Here is a 22,258-nt window from a genome sequence, read left to right as displayed (position 1 = left end):
AAGTCATGATAAGACAATGACAGAAGTTCTAAATGGAATGTATGTGTTGGTACTAACAACACAAAGAGAAAACTGTACCCAACTCTTCGAAGACATGTTGGCATGTGCCTTGCTGAAACAGGTGACATTTAAGTCAAATCTCGAAAAAGGAGCACGCTGAGGTTCATTTCATGACACCAGACTGCTTCTCAAGTGAGAATAGAATAAAAAATGTCCATCTGATTCTGAAACTGTAAAGATACTGATAACCTTCGCAAGCGAGGTGGAGTGGAGCCAAGTGGGAGAGCTGAATAGCTGTGAAGGTGATGATCGTGGGAAAGCATTCACAACTACTGATTGGGAATGAAAGGAGAGAGATGGGTCATAGCTACTTATGAATGAGACAGGATTGTGGATTTCTTAAGTTGGGAGGTGGGAGCATTTTAGCAAAGGAGACAGTAGAAAGGAATAAAAAAAATACAGTAACTTCATCTCTGGGAGAATCCTCTCTCAGTTTCTACAAAATTACTTATCTACTCTTCATCCCTTCTTTATTTATTTTTTTGAGACCAAGTTTCGCTCTTGTCACCTAGGCTAGAGTGCAATGGCACAATCTCAGCTCACTGCAACCTCCGCCTCCCGTGTTCAAACAATTCCCCTGCCTCAGTCTCCCGAGTAGCTGGGATTACAGGTGCCCGCCACCATGCCCAGCTAATTTTTTATATTTAGTAGAGATGGGGTTTCACCATGTTGACCAGGCTGGTCTTGAACCTCTGACCTCAGGTGATCCACCTGCCTCAGTCTCCCAAAGTGCTGGGATTATAGGTGTGAGCCACCGTGCCCGGCCCCATTCCTTCTTTTTGATCTTGTCGTTTCTCTTACTTGGCTCTATTATTTCATTTCATTACCCTTCCTTGTTACCAGTTTGAAGATTATTATATGCGCTATGCTTTGCCACTGTCTTCTCAATATAAGTCTTAAGACCTAAAAACCCATGAATACGTTACACTAAGTCAAGCTACATCCAAATCAAAGTACCCAAAGATTTACATATATTTGAGAAGTAAGCTCTTTATTTATGTAAGTATTCTAGCACCCTTAAGGAAGCAAAGTGCCAATGTGCCTGAAGAATCTTTGGGAGCCTGCCAACCGACACTGGTTCAGCTTCTACCATGAGGAAAACATGGACCAGAGGCTGTGAGAAGACCCCAAATGTGAAACAGTGTCCTAGGTCCATCCTTAAGGGTCATGTAATATCCATCTTGCAAAGCTTGATGTTTCCTGCTAAAACAGATTTATGGAAGACATTTAAACCTTAAAACATTGAAAGATAAGAGTCCATTTAGTGGCATAACAAAATGTCAACTGAACACAGAAAATTATTATGCCCTTTGGCCATCTTGATTCCTGGGGGTCAGGGTATCTTTGGAAATTACCTCCACTTTCTGTCAAGGGCATTGTACAACAAAAACATAAGGATGGAAAGGAGAAATTTTGATTTTTTCCTGTGGTTCATAGATCAGTTACAGCTCCACATTTCAAAATGTCAGACCTGCTTTTACAAAGGCAATTTTGTTTGTAACTACATGAATAATACATAAACACACAGTTACTGGAAAATATTCTAATAATCAAGCCTATTGAATAAAATGTTATGAGTCCCCTTTGACACACACAGCAACCCTACTCTCTCCTCACTTTGGCATATACTTTTCTAGACCTTTTTCTAGACATTTTTGCACATGGATGTGTGTAAATTTATTTACACATCTAATTTTAAATTTTAAAAAATATGTTGCATGGTAACATTATTAATCTGCAATTTGAGTTTTTTTCATTTAATAATATAGCTTGAAGAGCATAACAATCTCATATATTTTTTGTATTCACTGAATAGTATAATCTGAACATGCTGTAATTGATTTATTTAGCCCACCATTAGTGGATATTTAGATGGTTTCCAACGTTTTATTTTTATTTTTTGCTATCTAAAAACAGTGCTGAAATGAACATTCTTGGGCATGTGCCCTTTTGAACATGTGCAAATATGTGTGTGGAATAGATTCTGTTATTCCTACTTTCCATCATATTCTTCTTTAAGGTGGTGCTCCCTCCCTTCTCCTGCCCAGATTCCCTTGGATTCTGGCTGTGTCTGTGGCCATCCTCTGACTTCTATATACTTTTTAACTGATGGCCACACCTGTGGCTTTCTTGGGACTACAGTCCTGAGCCACTTTGCTTACACCAGCAGACAGCCAGAATTGCCTGGGAAATTAGGTTCCTTTGGGGTGGGCCTTAGCAGATGACAGGTGGGACAGGTTATGAAAACCCGGCTCTTTCCCTTGAGTTGGGACATACTTGGAGGTATAATGTGCATTTCAAAGCTCCTCTGCACCATCAAGTTAAAGCTGGGATTTTGCCTAAAAGTACACTCTCCCTTGACTTCTCTCCCCTTTCTGGCTGCCCCACTCTTTCATCAGCACTCCCATAACTCATCACTTGCGTATGAATCCTTGACTCAAGGTCTGCTTCTTGTGAATCCAACCAAGTCAGGAACCTCCCTGTATTGAACAAACTTAGTACAGAGTTTCCTCCAGAGAAAGCAGTGTCCTTAAAGATTGTCCCTGTCTCCCTTTTGGGAGTTGTATTTGTTTTACCAACTGGGATGGTTAATTTTATCCATCCACTTGACTGGGCCACAGGATGCCCAGATAACTGTTTAAACATTATTTCTGGAAGAGGTTAGCATTTGATTTGGTGAACTGAGAAAAGCAGATGGCATCATCTAATCACTTGAGGGTCTCAATAGAACAAAAAGATAGAAGCAGGATGAACTAATTCTCCCCGACTGCTTGAGCTGGAACATCCATTTTCTCCTGCTCTCTCTCAGCTCTCCTGGTTCTCAGACTTTTAGAATTGGAGTGGAATCTACACCACCAGGTCTCTGGCTTTCAGGCCTTCAAACCATTTGACTGGCTTTCCTGGTCCTCCAGCTTGCAGACAGCAGATCATGGGACTTCTCAGTCTCCATAATTGCATGAGTCAATATGTTACAAAAATCTCTTTTTGTATATCTTCCACTGGTGGTCCTTCTCTGTAGAACCCTGACTGTTACACCTACAGTTTAGAATGGAGTTGGATGGTCCTAAGGCTTCTTTAGCCCATCAAGAGCCTATTGTTGTAGAGCCCTTGGGGAGTGGGGTAGGATGGTAGAAGGAAAGAGCAGACATCAAGTCTCTGGCACCGTATCCAGGCAAGAGCCCTGCTGCTTATGTCCCTAAGCTGCTGGTCTTCTAACCTTCTACCTTTGGCTTCAATTAGAGGCAGATAGAGGGTGTCTGGACAACAAATGAGTTCTGGAGACAAAAAAAGGGAGAGCCACTGGTCAGTGAGGCCAATGATAATAAAGCCCATACTTTCCTTTCCCTGGTTTGCAGGTGGAAGGCAGCCTCTGCTCAATGTTAACTGGATCATGAATGCAGCCCTGCCTGTCTAACCATCTGCAGTGTGACTTGATTGCTGCTGTGAGGGAAGCTGCTCACTTTTTCTTGCTTTGCCTCGCTTCCCTGTGCAGTGCCTCTCCACATCCCCTAATAAGAGCACGAAGGAGGTGTTTGCCTGCTGCTTTCTGCCAGCTCAGTGCTGCTGCAATAGAGCAGAAACTTGGACCCAGATCTTCCATCCTCCATTATAACCCTCTCGGTAGCACTTACCATCACCCCTTGGTTGAAAGTAGAGCTGAAGAAACCCATTCTACACACACTTGCACATGTTCAACGGGGTATTTGCACAGGAATGTTCACTTCGGCATTGCTATGATCCTGAAGATGTGGCTGTACTTCTAGTTTTATGGCCAGGACCGATTATGCAGCAATGTTTAGCCACCCATGATGATAACCAGAGAGCAGATCAGGGGCAGCTTATGATGGGCAGATGGGGTGGGGAAAGAAAGGAATGTATAAAATTGGCTCCAGGATAAAATCAGGGTCACATTGGTGAAGCTTGGAGAGATAACATAGCTGGCTTCCATCCCATTTCTATGACAACTTCCTACAAATTTCTGGAACGAATGCTGGAGAACACAGTAAAACTGAAGCTCCATCCCGGTGGAGATGGAGAGAGGATCATGATTATCATGGTGGGGAGTTCTTCCACACTGTCCTAAATTCTCATTTGACCTATAGATATTATCTTTAAAACTACTTGTTTTAATTTATTTAAAATTCACTTTTAGTAGCTAAGCTGTTTGTTTGTATAGTTACCTTCCCATTCTTTGTCCTCTACATTCTAGGATAGAACATGTCATCCATGTGAAATTATAAACTTTAAAACCCTGGCAGCCCCTGATCATGTTGGTAACCCTGAGCAAGTCACTTAGGCTCTGTCCACCCCACTCGTTACCTCCACCTATCTTCCTCCAAACTGCAACATGGAGTAACTATTATATCTTCAAAGCACAGATCTTTTGAAGATTATGCTGTTGCATCTGAAACTTGTGAAGCCTACCAAACATGCCTAAAAGTTGTTAATTTCTTAGAAAGATTTGCAAGTTAAAATTAAAACAGAATACCCATTAATACAAGACTGACTTTTTAAATTTGTATTTTATTTTTAGAAACGGGGTCTTGCTGTGTGGCCCAGTACAGAGTGCAGTGATGCAATAATGCAGCCTTAAACTCCTGCAGCTCACTGCAGCCTTAAACTCCGGGGCTCCAGTGATCCTCCCATCTGAAGGCTGACTTTTTTTTTTTTGAGACGGAGTCCCGCGCTCTGTCACCCAGGCTGGAGTGCAGTGGCCGGATCTCAGCTCACTGCAAGCTCCACCTCCCGGGTTCACGCCATTTTCCTGCCTCAGCCTCCTGAGTAGCTGGGACTACAGGCGCCCGCCACCGTGAAGGCTGACTTTTTAATCATAGAAATGTTAAGTATGCACCTAAATATTTTAGTTTTTTTTTTTCCTGAATCCACATATCTTCAGCTCACAAAAAAAGTCCTTATGGCCGGGTGTGGCGGCTCACGCCTGTAACCCCAGCACTTTGGGAGGCCGTGGCGGGCAGATCACCTGAGGTTGGGAGTTTGAGACCAACTTGACCAACGTGGAGAAACCCGTCTCTAATAAAAATACAAAATTAGCCGGGCGTTGTGGCCGATGCCTGTAATCCCCGCTACTTGGGAGGCTGCGGCAGGAGAATCGCTTGAACCCAGGAGGCGGAGGTTGCAGTGAGCCGAGATCGCGCCATTGCACTCCAGCCTGGGCAACAAGAGCAAAACTCCGCCTAAAAAAAAAGAAGAAGAAAAAAAGTCCTCACATAAAATCATTCAGAATGCCATATTCTGTCCTTGCTTCCAAAGGTTTGAATGTCAAATAGATCAAAAGCGGGTTAAAATGTATTTAAAGAATGAGCTGTGTGATCTTGGGAAAGAACTTATGACAGGTTGGCATATATTAAGAATATGAAAACATGGAATATAATAATATATGAAGATACTCTCACATCTTTTCATCTATAGGCTCAATGACATCAGCAATATTAGCCTGCTCGCATGGGTCAGATTGGAAGCACCTGTAAGTCTGTATTAAGCGCAGCTTTTAAAACTCTGGCATATCCGCGGATAAAAGGCATGCTATAAATAACATCATTACATAGGTAAATTGTATACTTTTTGCAATATTTAAATGATTCAAGTGAGTGACTTTGTAATGGAAAGCACCATTATGCAGAATGTGCCTGGGGAAGGTAATTGCAGCAACATTGCTGTGGTCTGAAGGAGAATGAATGAGCACTCATCCGCGAACCTCCTTTTCCATCCTGGCACCCTCAGTGCCTTGATGTGGACAATGAAACTGTTGCTTTATTTTCTTGCACCAGTTCTAACATTTAGGAATTGTAACAACATCCTCCCTTTATTTAAACAGATATTTGAAATCCAAATTATCTGAATTTATGAATTTATTAATAATTATGATCCATGACAGTACTGAGGGAGCTCTTTTATTTAAGAAAACAAGTGGTCGTAGCTGGGCACAGTGGCTCACACCAGTAGTCCCAGCTGCTTGGGAGGCTGATGTGGGAGGATCCTTTGAGCCCATGAGTTCGAGTCCAACCTGGGCAACACAGTGAGACTCTATCTTTCTGAAAACAAAACAAAGCAAACTCCATGGTGTGATATAAATATTTGATATCCCTTTTGATAACAGTTGTATTGTTATTTCCCTAAAGTCTAGTGAATCTGATTAAGAGCGATTTAAAGCAAATATGAGCAAGAAAGGGGAAACCTAGGTGGACGCAGTTATTACTGAAGACAGCGGCTCTGGCAAGGAAAAGGGTATCTGGTGATTCACATGAGCGTGCGGTGAGGAAGGGAGCAAGGCATAAGACATGACCTTGGACATTTATACTCCATCGTGTAGAATATGCAGAGTAAATCAAGTGAATCTGAGTTATAAGCTGGAGTGGGAAATCTAATTATCACAGAAATTTGGGAGATATTGCTTAAAATGGAATCGGGATGGAGAAGCTTGTTCAACACAAAAGAAGCAGACAGTTAAGTAGCAAGGTTGGGTTCTATAGTACATCTGGATATCCACAAACCTGCCAGCAGAAATCTTGATGGAGCATAGGGGTAAGGATTGAAGAAAAAATGATAAAAACAATACCCTATGGACATATGCTATAGGCCACCCCATCTGTTAGAGGGAATAGGTAATAAAGTTCCAGTACAAATGTTTTCTAGCTCACCGTCCTTAAGCTGAAACTACAGTATCCAGAAAGCTCTAAAAGGTTTTTTTCATGAATTATTTGGCAGCAAAGTTTGACCTCATATGAAACTGTTTAGATTCTTTTTTGTTGTTGGGGGTGCTTGTTTCTGTAACTTTTAATTAAACAAAGTGCACACACATGGGAGAAGACATTAGGAAATACAGATCAGAGTAGAAAATGAAAATCACCTATGGCTCCACTATGCAGTTACAAAAATGATTCATGCTTTGTTGTGTCTCCTGCCAGACTTTCATAGCTTTCCACCTACCTACTTACCTGCCTACCTACCTACTTACCTATACACCTATTTACCTGCACACCTACCTATCCACACCTGCACACCTACCTACCTACTTACCTGCCCACCTACCTACTTACCTACACACCTACCTACTTACCTGCACACCTACCTACTTATCCACACACCTGCCTACTTACCTGCCCACCTACCTAATTACCTACACACCTACCTACTTACCTGCACACCTACCTACTTATCCACACACCTGCCTACTTACCTGCCCACATACCTATTTACCTACACACCTACCTACTTACCTGCACACCTACCTACTTATCCACACACCTGCCTACTTACCTGCCCACCTACCTACTTACCTATACACCTACCTACTTATCCACACACCTGCCTACTTACCTGCACACCTACCTATTTATCTACACACCTACCTACTTACCTGCACACCTACCTACTTATCCACACACCTGCCTACTTACCTGCATATCTACCTACTTACCTGCACACCTACCTACTTACCTGAATACCTGCCTACTTACCTGCACACCTACTTACTTAGCTACACACCTACTTACCTGCACACCTGCCTACTTACCTGCACACCTACCTACTTATCCACACACCTGCCTACTTACCCGCATATCTACCTACTTACCTGCATACCTGCCTACTTACCTGCACACCTACCTACTTACCTGCATACCTGCCTACTTACCTGCACACCTACTTACTTACCTGCACACCTACCTATTTACCTGCACACCTGCCTACTTACCTACACACCCGCCTACTTACCTGCACACCTGCCTACTTACTTGCACACCTACCTACTTATCCACACACCTACCTACTTACCTGCACACTTACCTACCTACTTACCTGCATACTTACTTGCTTACCATGGCTACCATCCACCTATCTATAATTCCTAGACATGTAAATCTATCTATACAATATGTAGCTATTTTTACAAAGGCCAGTGTATACCGTTGTATACAGCACATTGTTTAATGAACTGCTTTCTTTTTCATTAAGTAACAGATCACAAACAGCTTTTTATGAAATTTACTACACACTTTTTTCATCACATAAAATGACTGCTTTTATGGGAATATACCTTATTTATGGAACCAAACCCAATTTGATAACATTTCATATGTTTGTATTTTTCACTATCAAAAGCAATGCTATGATGAACATACTAGTAACTAGATATATGCAAATAATTATAATTATTTCCTTAGTATGAACTTCCAACTGTAAGATTGCAAGTCAAAAGATATTTTGCTAATTATTTTATAAATTTACCAATTAATGTTCCAAAAAGTTTGTGCTAATATGTAATCACCCCTCCAACATCTTATCACACTACCAATATGCTAAAATGCTCATTTTCCTGCAATCACTCAACACTGAGTAACAAAGTTAAAAATCTTTGCCAACCAGTTAAGTGGAAAATGATATTTAAAGATTTCAGTTTCAGTATCTTTGATTACTAGAGACATGGAGTACTTTTTCATGAATTAATCAGCCAATTGTATTTTTAAAATCTTTTTACTGAGGCAAAACACAAGTGAAGAGTACAAATCATAAGTATAGCTCAGTGAATTGTCACAAAGGGAATAATGCATGTAACAGACACAGGTCAAAAAGTAGGATATTACCAGCACCTAGGAGTCTCCTTTGTATCCCCTTCTGGCCACCCTCCTCACCTTCTTCCCCAAAGGGAGGAATTGTACTTTCATACAATTTCTCTATTAGCTACCTATTGCCAGAAAAATGCCGCATGACAAACCATCCCGAAATTCAATGGCTTAAAACAGCAATCACTTATAATCATGGATGAGCAGTCACTTATTGCCATGGATGTGTGAGTTAGCAAGAGTCAGTGATCCAGGCTGGGCTCAGCACATTGGCTCTGCTACCCTGGGTTCACCTGTGTGCCTGGGGGTCAGCTGATGTAGACGGGGCTTAGCTGGGTCACTATCCTGACATCTAACATAAGGGTTAAGTTTTGCTTCTGTTAGGATTTTATATAAATGGACTCATACAGTATTTTTTTTACATCCAGCTAATTTCAGTCAGTGCTATTTTTAAAGTTTTGTCCAATGTGTGTTCAGGAGTATGTTTTGTACCAACTCACAAGAGCTGATGGTTACATTTTCAGAAATTTTGAAATTTATCTGTTAAACATAATTATTAGAAAAATTAAATTATAAAAACATAATTAAATTACAATTAAAAACACAGGTAATAAATACTCAAACTGATTACTTCCTATCTGTCTAACTCCATTTTAGTATGGCCTCTGCTTTGGGGTTGTTTCTACCTGTTGTAATTCCGTGGAATACTCTATGATGACGGGCCATGGTGTGTTTCTTCCTCATCTTGTTTACAATTGTCACGTGTTAGGAATAAATAGCTTAAATTGGCCACAGCAGGAACCTTTGCGTCACAGAAATCAGAATATGCTATAAATAAAAAGGGATGGATTTATTGTTTTTTTGATTGTCTAGACTTAAGAAAGTGGTGAAAAAATGTTAATATTGCAGATTAAACTGAAGTGTGTTGTGTCTGTGGCCATTACACTGAAGTACACAAAAAAATTGAGGAATTATTCTTCCAGTATTCAAAACCATTATCCAGTTCAGGATGATAGTTTGACAAATGAGAGAAGTTTTTCTCTCTTTTTGCTGAAGTCATTGAAAAATGAGAGAAGCTTTTTTTTTCTTTTCTTTTCTTTTTTTTTTTTTTTTTGAGACAGAGTATTGCTCTTTTACCCAGGCTGGAGTGTAGTGGCACAATCTCGTTCACTGCAACCTCCACAACTCCCAGGTTCAAGCAATTCCCCCGCCTCAGCCTCCTGAGTAGCTGGGATTACAGGAGCCTGCCACCATGCCTGGCTAATTTTTGTATTTTTAGTAGAGACAGGGTTTTGCCATGTTGGCCAGGCTGGTCTTGACTCCTGACCTCAGGTGATCCACCTGCCTCGACCTCCCAAAGTGCTAGGATTACAGGCATGAGCCACCAAGCCCAGCTAATAAATAAAAGAAGTTTTGACATAAATCTTTATTGTCTTTTGTCTTAGTCTTTAACATAAATAAAACTATCAACTAACAATCATGACAGAACTACAGGTTCGAAAGTTTGGCAAAAATCAACAAAATCGATTGAGAATCAATTGGCAATATGGAATTTACAATAAGAAGTATTATATATTTTATCTTTTGTAAATTGTGTCTTATACATCCTTTATATTAGTAACATTTATAATAAGCATATATATATGCACACGTGTGCACACAAACATATATGTATGTATATAACCCTCCATCCAGAGATAGTCATTAAAAATTTAGGTACACCACTGGATTCATCTACATTGTATACTGTTGTGTGCAACAGTAGTTATTCATGTGTGTTACTATATGGTATTCTATTGAATGATTATACTACAATGTATTTATCTATTCTACTGTGAATGAAGCTTGGATAATTTACAGTTTTGTATTTAACAAATAATGCTCTTGAAACACTCTTTGGATGTATTTCCATACACATATGTACTTATTTCAGCTAGATATTGTATTAGTTACCTATTGTTGCTGTAACAAATTACCACAAATTTAGTGACTGAGAACAATACAAATTTAATACAATTCTGGAGGTCAGAAGTCCAAAAATGGGTCTCATCGAGCTAAAATCAAGGTGTTGGCAGGGCTGCATCCCCTCTGGAGAGTCTGGGGAGGATTTGTTCCCATGCTTTTTCCAGCTTCTAGTGGTTACTTTCCTTGACTCGTGGCCCATTCCAGAAAGCAATGGCATCACTCCAAACCCTGCTTCCATGGTCACACGGCCTTTTCTCACACTGACTCTCCTGCCTCCTTCTTTCCTTTGTGAGGACCTTCGTGATCACGTTTAGAGTCCAGGAGGATCATCCAGGATAATCTCTCTATCTCATGATCCTCAACCTAATCACATCTGCAAAGTCCATTTTGCCATGTAAGGTGACATATTCACAAGTGCCAGGGTTAGGATGCTAAAATCATTGCGAGCTGATTGTCTGCCTACCACAGATATATACTTTAAAATGGAATTGCTGGGTCATGGGCATCCATATGTTCAGCTTTAGAAAATATTGCCCAATATTTTTTCCAAGTTGGACCAACTTAGTCTCCCACAAGCAACACATGAGTATTTTGGTTACTCCACATTTTCACTTGGTAGGGTTAGTCCTCTTAATTTGAGCCATTTTGGTGGGTTTAGGAACTCACTGTGATTTTAATTTGCATTTTTCTGATTACTATGCACATTTTGATAGGCCTATTAACTATTTGAATGTTCTCTATTGTGACGTTCCTATTTAGGCCTTTTATTCATTTTTATTTTAGGCTGTTTGAGCTTCTCTTTTTGGCATATCAAAACATTAATATATATATATTCTGAATACAATCTTTTTATCAGTTGTGTAGCAAATATTTTCTCCACTTTGTATAATACATTTTCCATTCTGTTTATCATCATTTCTTGATGAACAGAAGTTCTAATTTTAATGTGATATGGTTTGTCAATCTTTTTCTTTATGGTTCATGTTTACGATGTTCTAAGAAATCTTTGCCAAATCAGTGTCTTGAAATTGCTTTCTATGTTATCCTGTAGTAGGCTTATTGTTTTCCTTTCCACATTACATCTATAGTCTATATGAAATTGATTTTTTTATGTGGTGTAATTTACTTTTTTTTTCCCATGTGGATTGCAACCAGCCCAACCAGCCCAATACCATGTTGAAAAAAACCATCCCTTCCCCTAATACTTGCATTACTGAACATCTTTACACCTAATTGAGTAAAACAAAAAATGGAGCGATAATTTGAGGCATTGAATATTGTTATCTTCTCCCAGAAAGGATTAGCTTTTGTTTCTGCAGACAGTTTGGGGCACACGTCAGCAGTCATAGATTGAGCTGATTGGACGCTAGAAGGAAGGATTATTTACAGTTTGTCCTTCCTTCAATGGTATGCCATTTTGGGGGTCCCAACTGCAAGCCTTGGGATTTACTGGGGCCTCTCCTCAGTGGATTTTAATATTTTCTCCCTGTCCCATAGGAGTGCTGATAGTTCTACTCAGCTTCTCAGACTTTCAGCTGCATTTTCTTTCAGCTTCTCAGCCTCTTAGGTACAGCTTTAGAATCAGCAAATGACTACAGAGGAAAAGCAGTGCCAAATGTCAGCCTACTCAAAAGACACTGTTGGCCGGGCATGGTGGCTCACACCTGTAATCCCAGCACTTTGGGAGACCGAGGCAGGCAGATCACTTGAGGTCTGGAGTTCGAGACCAACCTGGCCAACATGGCAAAACCCTGTCTCTACTAAAAATACAGAAATTAGCTGGGTGTTGTGGTGAACACCTATAATCCTAGCTACTCAGGAGGCTGAGGCATGAGAATCACTTGAACCCGGGAAGGGGAGGCTGCAGTGAGCCGAGATTGTGCCACTGCACTCCAGCCTGGTGACAGAGGGAGACTCTGTCTCAAAAGAAAAAAGGCACTGTGGCCCACCAGTCAATGCAAAGGCTTAAGGTGGTCAGGTGATTGATGCCACAGCAGGCTCACTCTGTGGCTATTTCTCCAGTTCCTGAGTACTTGGCAACAAGGGACATGCTGATAGGAAATGTTGAGTCAAAGTCCTCGTAATGTCTTTTTCCTACCAAAATAGTAAAACAGAAACAATACTGCACTCCCAGGGGAATTGCAGAGATTAATGCCACCATCGAAGACTTGAAAGAAATAGCAGGGAACTGTCAATCACACCCCCATTTGACTTACCTGTCTGGCCTGTGCAGAGCCAGATGGATCCTAGAGGACAACTGTGAACCATCTTCAACTAAATCGAGTTGTGAGACTCCACTTGAAGCTGCTGTCCCCAGGCAGTGTCTTTACTGGAGCAAATCAACACAGTTTCTGGCACTGGGTATGACACTACTGACCTGGCTGATGCCCTTTCTCCATGCCAGTGTTCGAGGGCTACGAGAGCAGTTTGCTTTTACCTGTCTGGTCCAATGGTATATCTTCACAGTGTTGCCTCAGAGCGACATCAACTCCCCAGCTCTCTGCCGTCATGTAGTCCACAGAGATCTTGATCATTTTGATGTTCCACAAAACATCCCACTGGGTCCATCACACCGATGACATTGTGCCAATTGGCTGAAGTGATTGATCCCAATTACCTGGGTCGATTGGGCTGCTGCTATGCAATGGAGGCAAGGAGGACCGTGTCTGGAACCCAAGAGAAGTCATCGAGTCATCTCTTAATACTCCCTTGTCCAGCAGTAGAGATTAATGGACAATGTAGCAACAAGGGAAATTAATTTTCTTTTTAATTAATGGATAATGTAGCAACATTTCCATTAATTGATGGACAATGTAGCAACCTTTCCATTAATCAATTGACAATGTAGCAACAAAAGAAATTTTTTGTCCATTAATGGACAATGTAGCAACAAAAGAAATTAAGAGACTAATGGACTATGTAGCAACAAAAGAAAAAGCAGCACAGCTGGGGACTCAGACCCTTGGGGAATGAAAGTTTGAGTCATTCTACCAGGTAGAAAGCCCTGAGCTGCTGAGATTTGGGCCAGGAGGACAAGAAAGTTATAGACCGGACTGTGGAAGAAAGAAGCCACAGACACCAACCACAAGCTCATGACCAGCTACAGAAGTGAGGACTGTAGAAGCTTGGTATATTTTCTCTTTGCTTTCTGTATGCATGTGTTTACTGACATATACTAACCGTTCTTAAAAATCTCCTTCCTATTTTAAATTTTTATCCAAGTTGTTGGAGGTCAACTTCACAATTTAGTCTTTAGGTAATAGAATATTCCATGGGCCCATGACTAAATTTGAAGAGTAATTGAGGCAGTGATGGATACTGTAATTGGGGGTTTGCATCTTTTGGGATTTCGCATCTTTTGGGAATTTTGCTTCTTTTTTTCTTGGGGAAAAGGTGAGAGTTCCTTCCTTGTAAGGAGAGCCATATCTTGTTAGGTAGAAATACTGAGATCTTTGGTTTTTGTATGACAGTCAAATGTGTGTAGAAGAGTGCATATGAAAGCTGAGTATTCGAAGGGGTAGTCTGTGCCAGGGGTCCATTTATGGTCTGTCAGCTCTAAATTCACCCTTCAGTACCTGCTGTGTAATAATGAACTGAGCTTTCAGGCTTTCCTCTTTTACAGCGAACACGATGTTAAGCTTTGTCAGTAGAGGGCAGTGGAGGGGCATTTAGGGAACGTCCTTTTTAACTGCAGTGGCTGTACTTTGCTTTTCCCACAACTGTCGCTCTGACCACCCTCAGTGTGTTCTGTATGGAGACATCGCTGGTGCTCTGCCCCAGCCACACGCCCAGAGCATGAGCCTCTTAAGGCTTTGCAGTCCTGGTTGGGGCCGAGGAACCACGTTGCTGTGCCCCCATCCTCCACCCCCTGCCCAGCCCCGGGACAGACACTGTACTTCAGGCCTTTGACTGTAGTGTGGCCTCTGCTCCCTCTGGATGCCCCCACCAGCCGTGGCTGGCTCACACTCAAGAGGCTGGATTCCTGTTTACCAAGTGACAGTGGAGAAGCTCAGGCCCCAGCAGCCCAGAAACTCCCTTGACATCCAGGAGTCTGCAACTGCACTTCTCAGCAAGGATGCAACCTGGGGAAGAAGCTCACCTCCAGGCGGCCCCTCCTTAAGGCCTTTTCCCCAACCCTCGGGTCCTGGTTTTTGTTTTCTTTACATCTTTATAGTTATTCTCCTATAATAGTTTAATAATTGCTCATATTAAAATTCTCCTTTTTCTGTCTCCTGATTGGGCCCACACTGATAAGCAAGATGATAATGAAAGGAAGCCCCAGAATGTTAGCCGGGCCGCTGGCCTGTCCGTCAATTCGTTCCAATTAGAACAGGAAGCCAAACGGCTCCAAGGGAGGATGTCTCTGGAACAAAATGACAACTGATGGCTTTTCTCATATCATGGAAAAGTTAACCGAAAAGCTGTAGAGGGCATGGGAAGAATTATCTGCACATACATAGAATCATAAGAAAATTAAAATTTACTTCATCACATGGAAAATTATATTGAGAAGCTACAGAGAAAATGGGAAGAAAATGAAAGTGATTTAAGTACTTAAATTTAAGCAATGGTTAAATCCAGAATTAGCAATTAATTATAAAAGAAAGGAACTATATTAGATGTGCAATTAACAATATAAAGACAATTAAAGTGATTTAACCAAAATTACAATAAACCTGTGATTGAGAGGTGGGCGATAACAAACAACAGGTGGGGATAGGGTGGTATAAGAAGCTAAATAACCGTGCAATTGTATATGATATTGGAAGAAAAGGGGGCATTAGCAAAGAATAAGTCTGCCTGTCCAGAAAGCATATCACTGTTAATGAGTACAAAAATAAAGTTAGATAGAACTAATAAGGTCTAGTATCCTGCCAGGCAGGGTGGCTTATGTCTGTAATCCCAGCACTTTGGGAGGCTGAGGTGGGTGGATCATTTGAGGTGAGGAGTTTGAGATCAACCTGGCCAACATGGTGAAACCTTGTGTCTCCTAAAAATACAAACATTAGCTAGGCGATAGTGGCACATACCTGAAGTCCCAGCTACTCGGGAGGCTGAGGCAGGAGAATTGCTTGAGCTTGGGATGTGGAGGTTGTGGTGAGCTGAGATCGGGCCACTGCACCACAGTCTGGGTGAGAGAGGGAGACTCTATCCAAAAAAAAAAAAAAAAAAAAAAAAAAGATCTAGTATTCCATAGCAAAACAGGGCACTACAGTCAACAATACTTTATTGTACATTTTAAAAGAACTGAAAGAGTATAATTGGAACTTTTGTAACTCCAAGAAAGGATAAATTCTTGAGGTGATGGACACCCCATTTACCCTGTATCAAAATATCTCAGGCACCCCATATATATATATAACAAAAATTAAAAATTAAAGCAAATTCAAAGAAAGAAAGCGTATCACCATGCTACACCAATGATGGATACAAGGCAAAGGCCATGCAGAAACAGAACAGAACAGCCCAGATATGTAAGAAAAACAGCAGGAAGCAAAAGGCCACTGTGAGCTAAGGCTTGTAAAAAGCTGACTTTCAAAATTTGTTTCGTTTAACAACTTAGGCATTCGATGACCAATTATTCAGCTGTGTCACTATTCAGGAGGACGTTTAATGTGGAGATGTCATGGAGAGTTGGAAAACATGCAAACTAGTAAAGGCAACCCAGAAGAACACCACTCGCCCTTCCGCTATGCAAAAATTTCTCTCTGTGTTTCTGAAGCTTCCATGTGCATGAGGATGACCTGGGGTCCTGTTAAAATGCAGATTCAGAGTCAGTAAATCTGGGATGGAGCCTGAGATTCTGAATTTCTAACAGTTACCAGATGGTGCTGATTGCTGCTGTTGGTCCGCTACTCTCTGAGTCCAAGAGTCTGAGTGACTGTAGATCTGCCATGCAACCAATCATTACAAAAAAAAAAAAAGATACGATAAGTTGACTGAGACAGGACAGAATATGGGAAACACGGGTATATACATAACATTGTAAACCAAAAAGTGTCTGCAGAGGCAAATCTCAATCAGTTTAGAAGTTTATTTTGCCAAGGTTAAAAACACGCCCGGAAATAAGGATTACAAATCTGCAGGAACAATCTGTGTTCCATGTTATTTTCCAAAAGTGGTTTTGAGGGCTTCAGTATTTACAGGGGAAAAGCAGGTGGAAGGGGAAAGAGGGAGGATATGGTCACAGTACAGAACCCACAAGTTGCAAGAGAAAAGGAGCAGGTACGGGAATAGTCAATTATGTGTTAGTCTTGTGCTCAGTGAGTTTGCACTTTGTATAAGGTGAACATACAGTAGCTATCTGTGGGGATATTTAACTTTTTATCTGTAGCTATCTGCTTAGGAACAAAAGGAAAGGCAGCTTCTTGCATGATTCAGCTTTCAGCTTATTTTTTTTCCCTTCTGTCAAAGTGAATTGGGGTCCTGAGATTTTATTTTTCTTTCCCAACATGGGGCTACTTGTCTCTAAGTTCTATGGGGACAATTGGCTCATATGTCCACAAATGCTAAAGAACTCCGTCTTGGAAGTGGAGGAGACATGGGAGAGAGCTAAGAACTTTGTAGAAACTTAGAAAATTCTCGACATCAAGGAGATGCATGAGAAACCACATAGGTGAGAAGCACCCCCCGACCCCCCACTGCCACGAGCAGTGTTATCAGTGGTGACAACCAGCCCCGGTCTAAGAACCAGTGACTTAGAAAATTCTCGTTTCTATATGGATGGCATTGATAGGTAGATCTGGAAAGTGCACCAGTAATTTGGCAATTTTTCGTGACCTGCTTAAGAACTGTGTAAAGAAATATGGATTAGATGCTATTTACAATTAAGTGGAATAGTCACTGGTTTAATAACCATACCTGAAGGATATTGATTAATTGACTGATGTCCACTTAAAGGAAGGTTTCCAGGACCCTGTGTACAGCTCTTTCATGTTCAAGTTTGGCCCATGATTGGAATGAACCTTGGGATATGAAAGATGTACATCAGGTCTCTTCTGCAAGTGGCAGAAAGATCAACTCAAACAGCCTTAAGGAAAAAGAGAATGTATCTTCTTATTAAAGTCCAGATCTTGGGTGGGTTTCAGGCAGGTTGGCTATTCAAACTGGGCTCTGTTCTCTACAAGCAAACAGAGAGCCACAGAGTGATGGTGTGGATGTTGTAAAGGATGTACAGAAACAGTCAGGGTACAAAGGGAAGAGGGGTCAGATCCATTTGGGAAGAAACAGCCAAGAAAAACATCATAGAAAAGTCTTGACTGAGTCTTGGGACATAGGAAGACAGTCCTTAAGAAGTCAGGTGAGCCAGGCATGGTGTTCATGCCTGTAATCTCAGCACTTTGGGAGGCTGAGGTAGGAGGATCGCTTGAACCCAGGAGCTCCAGACAAGCCTGGGCCACATGGCAAGACCCTGTCTCCTCAAAAAATAAACAATTGCTGGGCATGGTGGTGCACCTGTAGTCCCAGCTACTTGGGAAGCTGAAGCCAGAGCATCACTTGTGTCCATGAGGTTGAGGCTGCAGTGAGCCATGTTTTCACCACTGTACCACTGCCTCCCGAGTATTTGGGATTACAGGTACAAGCCACCACTCCTGGTGGCTCTGTCCACTCTAAAACTCACATTGGATTACTTTGAAGTGGTCAGACTTCTCATAATGCTGTAGTTTGAGGCATTTTCTTTTTGGCAAGAAGTTAAAGATCACAGGATCTTGCTGCAGGGGCCCAGGTGTTGATTTACCTTTGGGGCAATCCTCTGGCCTAGCATTGTGTGTTGTGGAGTTGTCTTCCTTTTCTTTTTCTGTTCTTCCTACTGTAAGCATGTCTGTGTATGTTCCACTCTGAGAATTACCATGTAGGGGAGTTTGAAAGTGTTGTTGTTGTTGTTGCTGTTGTTGTTTTTCTGGGCCTGAGAATTAAACTGACATAAGACACATCAATAGGAAAGAAGCATACGCGTTCATTTCATACAACTTTTTTTTTTTTTTTGCGGCATTGGAGCCTTCATAAGGAAATAAAGACCCAAAGATATAACTAGAGTCAAATACTTACATGCTGAGTTGGACAAAGAGTAGTAAACTGTGAAAATGTGATAAGGCTTGGACTGGGCAGTTAATTGGGTAGAGAAGTGACTAGGAAGATAAGAGCTAGTTTAACAAGGTTTGTTTGTACAAACTTCCCTTGGCTTCAACTTCTAGTCCCTGATGATAAGAATAACGCTTCTTTTGGCATAGGATGATATCTTTTCACATGAGAATTTCCTCTCCTCTTTAGAAATAGAATGAACCTCAGAGTGATCTTCTTGCACCTGTTGTTTTTTTTAAGTGCCTTTAACTCAAAATAGTCAATATACCAGAGCTGCATATTTGGGGCTTGCAAATTCTTAACCCCCTTCAGCTATTAGTAGCTCTATCGTGGTTGACTGCTTCTCTGTGTGAAGATCTGAAATATACAAAACATTCAAACTTTAAATGTTGATCTGCTGGGAGGAAACTGCCTCAAACATAAATAACCCTATGTAAGTGTAAGTCTTTTTATTCCAAATACCAAAAAGGAAGGGAAAACCCAGGCTTAAAGTTGACTTGGTTTCTGTTCTGGTGAAGAAGAGGTTGGGATTATTTTTGTAGGATTTGAACTCCCACCATGAGGCATATCCCAACAAAACCTGCTAGGATGAAAGGCAGATTGCAAATCACTGAAAGTCATTTGTATCAGTGGTTCTCCACCTTGCCTCTCCATTAGAATTCACCTGGGGAAATGGTAAAAATTCCCAATACCCAGGAGGATCGCATCTGGATCTCTGGAGTTGGGTCCCAAGCATCAGTATTTTAGTGTGCAGCCAGTACTGAGACCGCTGACATTCAGTGGCACTCTTCAAGCTTGAATGTGCCTGTGATGCATCTGGAAGTCTTGAGAAAAGGCCAGTTTTGATTCAGTAGCTCTGGGATGAGGCTTTTCCAGCGAGCTTCCAGGTGACGTGGATGCTGCTGGTCAGTGGACCACACTTCACATAGCCAGGCCCAAAGGGTGTAGTTCTGCCTACAGAAATCGACACCAAAGGTCCTCAGGAACACACGACAAACTTGCACCCCAAGAGGGCTGGTGCCAGTCCGTTATCAGTTCTATCAGTGGCTGCTCATCAGAATCACCTTGGCAGCTTAGAAGAAGAAGTTGGTTACCACCCTGGCGATTCTGATTGATTGGTCTGGGAGCTCTTAATCGATATTAAAAAATATCTCCCAGGGTGATTATGAGACACAGTTATGGTTGAGAATCGCTGTTAAAATAGCCAATACTAAATGAATTCATTCTTTCAGAAAAGTATGGAGTGATGGGTTTGAGCTGTAGATTTTTGCAAACCAAAATATTTTAGGGTCTTGGCTTAGGACACTGGGACTGTCTATTTGAAATCTACATTTATCCCTGGACACACATGAAAGTTTAAAAGACTGCATTGATTAAAAATCTCAGTAAGTTAAGAAACCAACTTTAACTTCCATCCAAAAAGGTGAGGTGGTGGTAGAAAGAATCCACGCCGAATCCACCAAACCAGCTGCACATCCCTGCCACACACATACCCTACATAAACAACACACAACACACACACCCTGTGCATATGTAACACACCCACAACATACATACATACTCCATACACACATGTACATACACACCATACACACCCCACACAAAATACACAACAGACACAACACACACACACCACACACATACACAACAGGCATCACACACCACACACATACATACACCACACACATACAAAACACAATGCACACATTCCACACAAACACACCACACATAACACACATGCACACCAAATACACAGCACAATGCAATACATATCACACACACACACATGCACACCCTACACCACCCCCATGCACACCCCACCTTAACACAGTCTTAATTTCCTTCTAGCCTATGGATGTTTTTCAATGTAGATAAAGAGCTCCCTGACCAATAAATCAGAGTAACAGATAGAAATAAAGATAGATAACACATCCAGAGAGACTCACAGTCTCTAAAGGCAGGAGAACCATGGGCTGCCCTCAGAGCCACACAGGAGACAGAGGCTTATCCACACCCTGAACCTGCTGGCAGCCTCATTTCTAGTCTCATCTCTCACAGAGGCAGAATCTGCATCTTAAGTGAAGGAAATCTATCATGTTTATCTTTAGCCATTTGATACAATTTTGAAGTTGCAAATTGAAATCATCATTTCCCAGCAAAATTGTAGCTAAGTAAGAAACCCATATTCATGTCAGAATTTTTCTATTTTGGAATTTGTGGGTTTTTTTTTTTTAAGTGACAGGAATCCAAAAACAGCTACTCATGTACTAAACAGAGCAGGTATTCGTAGATGTTTGTTATGAGGATGGTTGCAGCTTTGTTCCTGGAGGAACGGGGGGAAGTATTGGAAACTTCCCTGGGCCCAAGCAGAGGAACACAGGACCTTGAGCGAACAACAGAGAAGAAATGTGTTTCCTTCTTGTATCTTCTGTGTAGTGAAGGGCATCACCACTTACCAGTTGACAAAGCCGGACAGAAGTCAAAGTACTTGTTGAATGAGTCCTTGATTCTTCTCTTTTACACACTTACTGAATCATTGAGGTAAGTTGATTCTACCATCAGCTACCACTCCCATCCACCAGTCTTTTGTATCTCGAGTCCCACTACTTTAAGTCAGGCTTGCAGTCTCAATCTCTCTTTTTTTTTTTTTTTTTTTGAGCTAGAGTTCTGCTCTTGTCGCCCAGACTGGAGTGCAATGGTGCGATCTCGGCTTACTGCAACCTCCCCCTTCCAGGTTCAAGCGATTCTCTGGCCTCAGCTTCCCAAGTAGCTGGGATTACAGGTGACTGCCACCACGCCCGGCTAATTTTTGTATTTTTAGTAGAGATGGGGTTTCACCATGTTGGCCAGGCTGGTCTTGAACTCCTGACCTCAGGTGATCTGCCTGCCTCGGCCTCCCAAAGTGCTGGGATTACAGGCATAAGCCACCATGCCTGGCCTCGTGGTCTCTTTAAGACAAGCACAGTGCCCTTCTATCTAGTCTCCCTGCCTGCATGCACGCGGCCTCAAACCGGATGCCATGCTACCACCACCAGTGCGTTGATTCATTCATTTCAGAAGCTTTCTTGAGCATTGTCTGTGCATCAAATGCTGTGCTTTGCGCAGGATGTAAACTGAAAATGAAATCCTAAGCCCCCTAACCAACTGAATGGACCCCTCTTGGCCAAGAGGACCCCAGGGAAACCTTAAAAATGGAGTTTCCAGCCATGACAGAATGGGAGGTCAGACACACCTCATTACACTCCCCCCACCCCTTCACAGTTTAGACACAACAACTGACAAGGATTAATGTCAAAACAGAGATTACGAGACTGACAGGGCAGACTCTTTGTGGCAACAAGATACCAAATTATAAACAGGACCTAAGCCAGGCCAGGCAAGGGTTAAATTGTGTGCCCCACAGGTCACTCTGACCAGACCAGTGTTGCTTGCTTTTGCAGCCCATCTCTTGCATGACATCACAGAAAGATTAGCTGACTTCCTTAACTTAAACATTCCTTGTGTTGACTCCAAATTTTTAGACAGAGCTTTACTCCTTTAATCGATTACAAAGTAAAGAATGTCTAAAC

The 22,258-nt window shown here is 41.7% G+C and overlaps 1 long non-coding RNA gene across 1 annotated transcript; it reads left to right on the top strand.

The window, feature by feature from the left end:
* The first annotated feature begins 80 nt into the window (after positions 1-80).
* On the top strand, positions 81-3,047 carry LOC126942213 (uncharacterized). The gene is made up of 2 exons (XR_007721528.1): positions 81-302; positions 2,870-3,047. It is a non-coding gene; the product is annotated as an uncharacterized LOC126942213 (long non-coding RNA).
* The last annotated feature ends 19,211 nt before the right edge of the window (positions 3,048-22,258 follow it).

The sequence above is a fragment of the Macaca thibetana genome, chromosome 1 (genome assembly GCF_024542745.1).
Source record: "Macaca thibetana thibetana isolate TM-01 chromosome 1, ASM2454274v1, whole genome shotgun sequence".
Classification (NCBI taxonomy): Eukaryota; Metazoa; Chordata; class Mammalia; order Primates; family Cercopithecidae; genus Macaca; species Macaca thibetana.
Note: the sequence above shows the minus strand (reverse complement) of the source record. Positions and strands in the feature narration are given on the sequence as shown.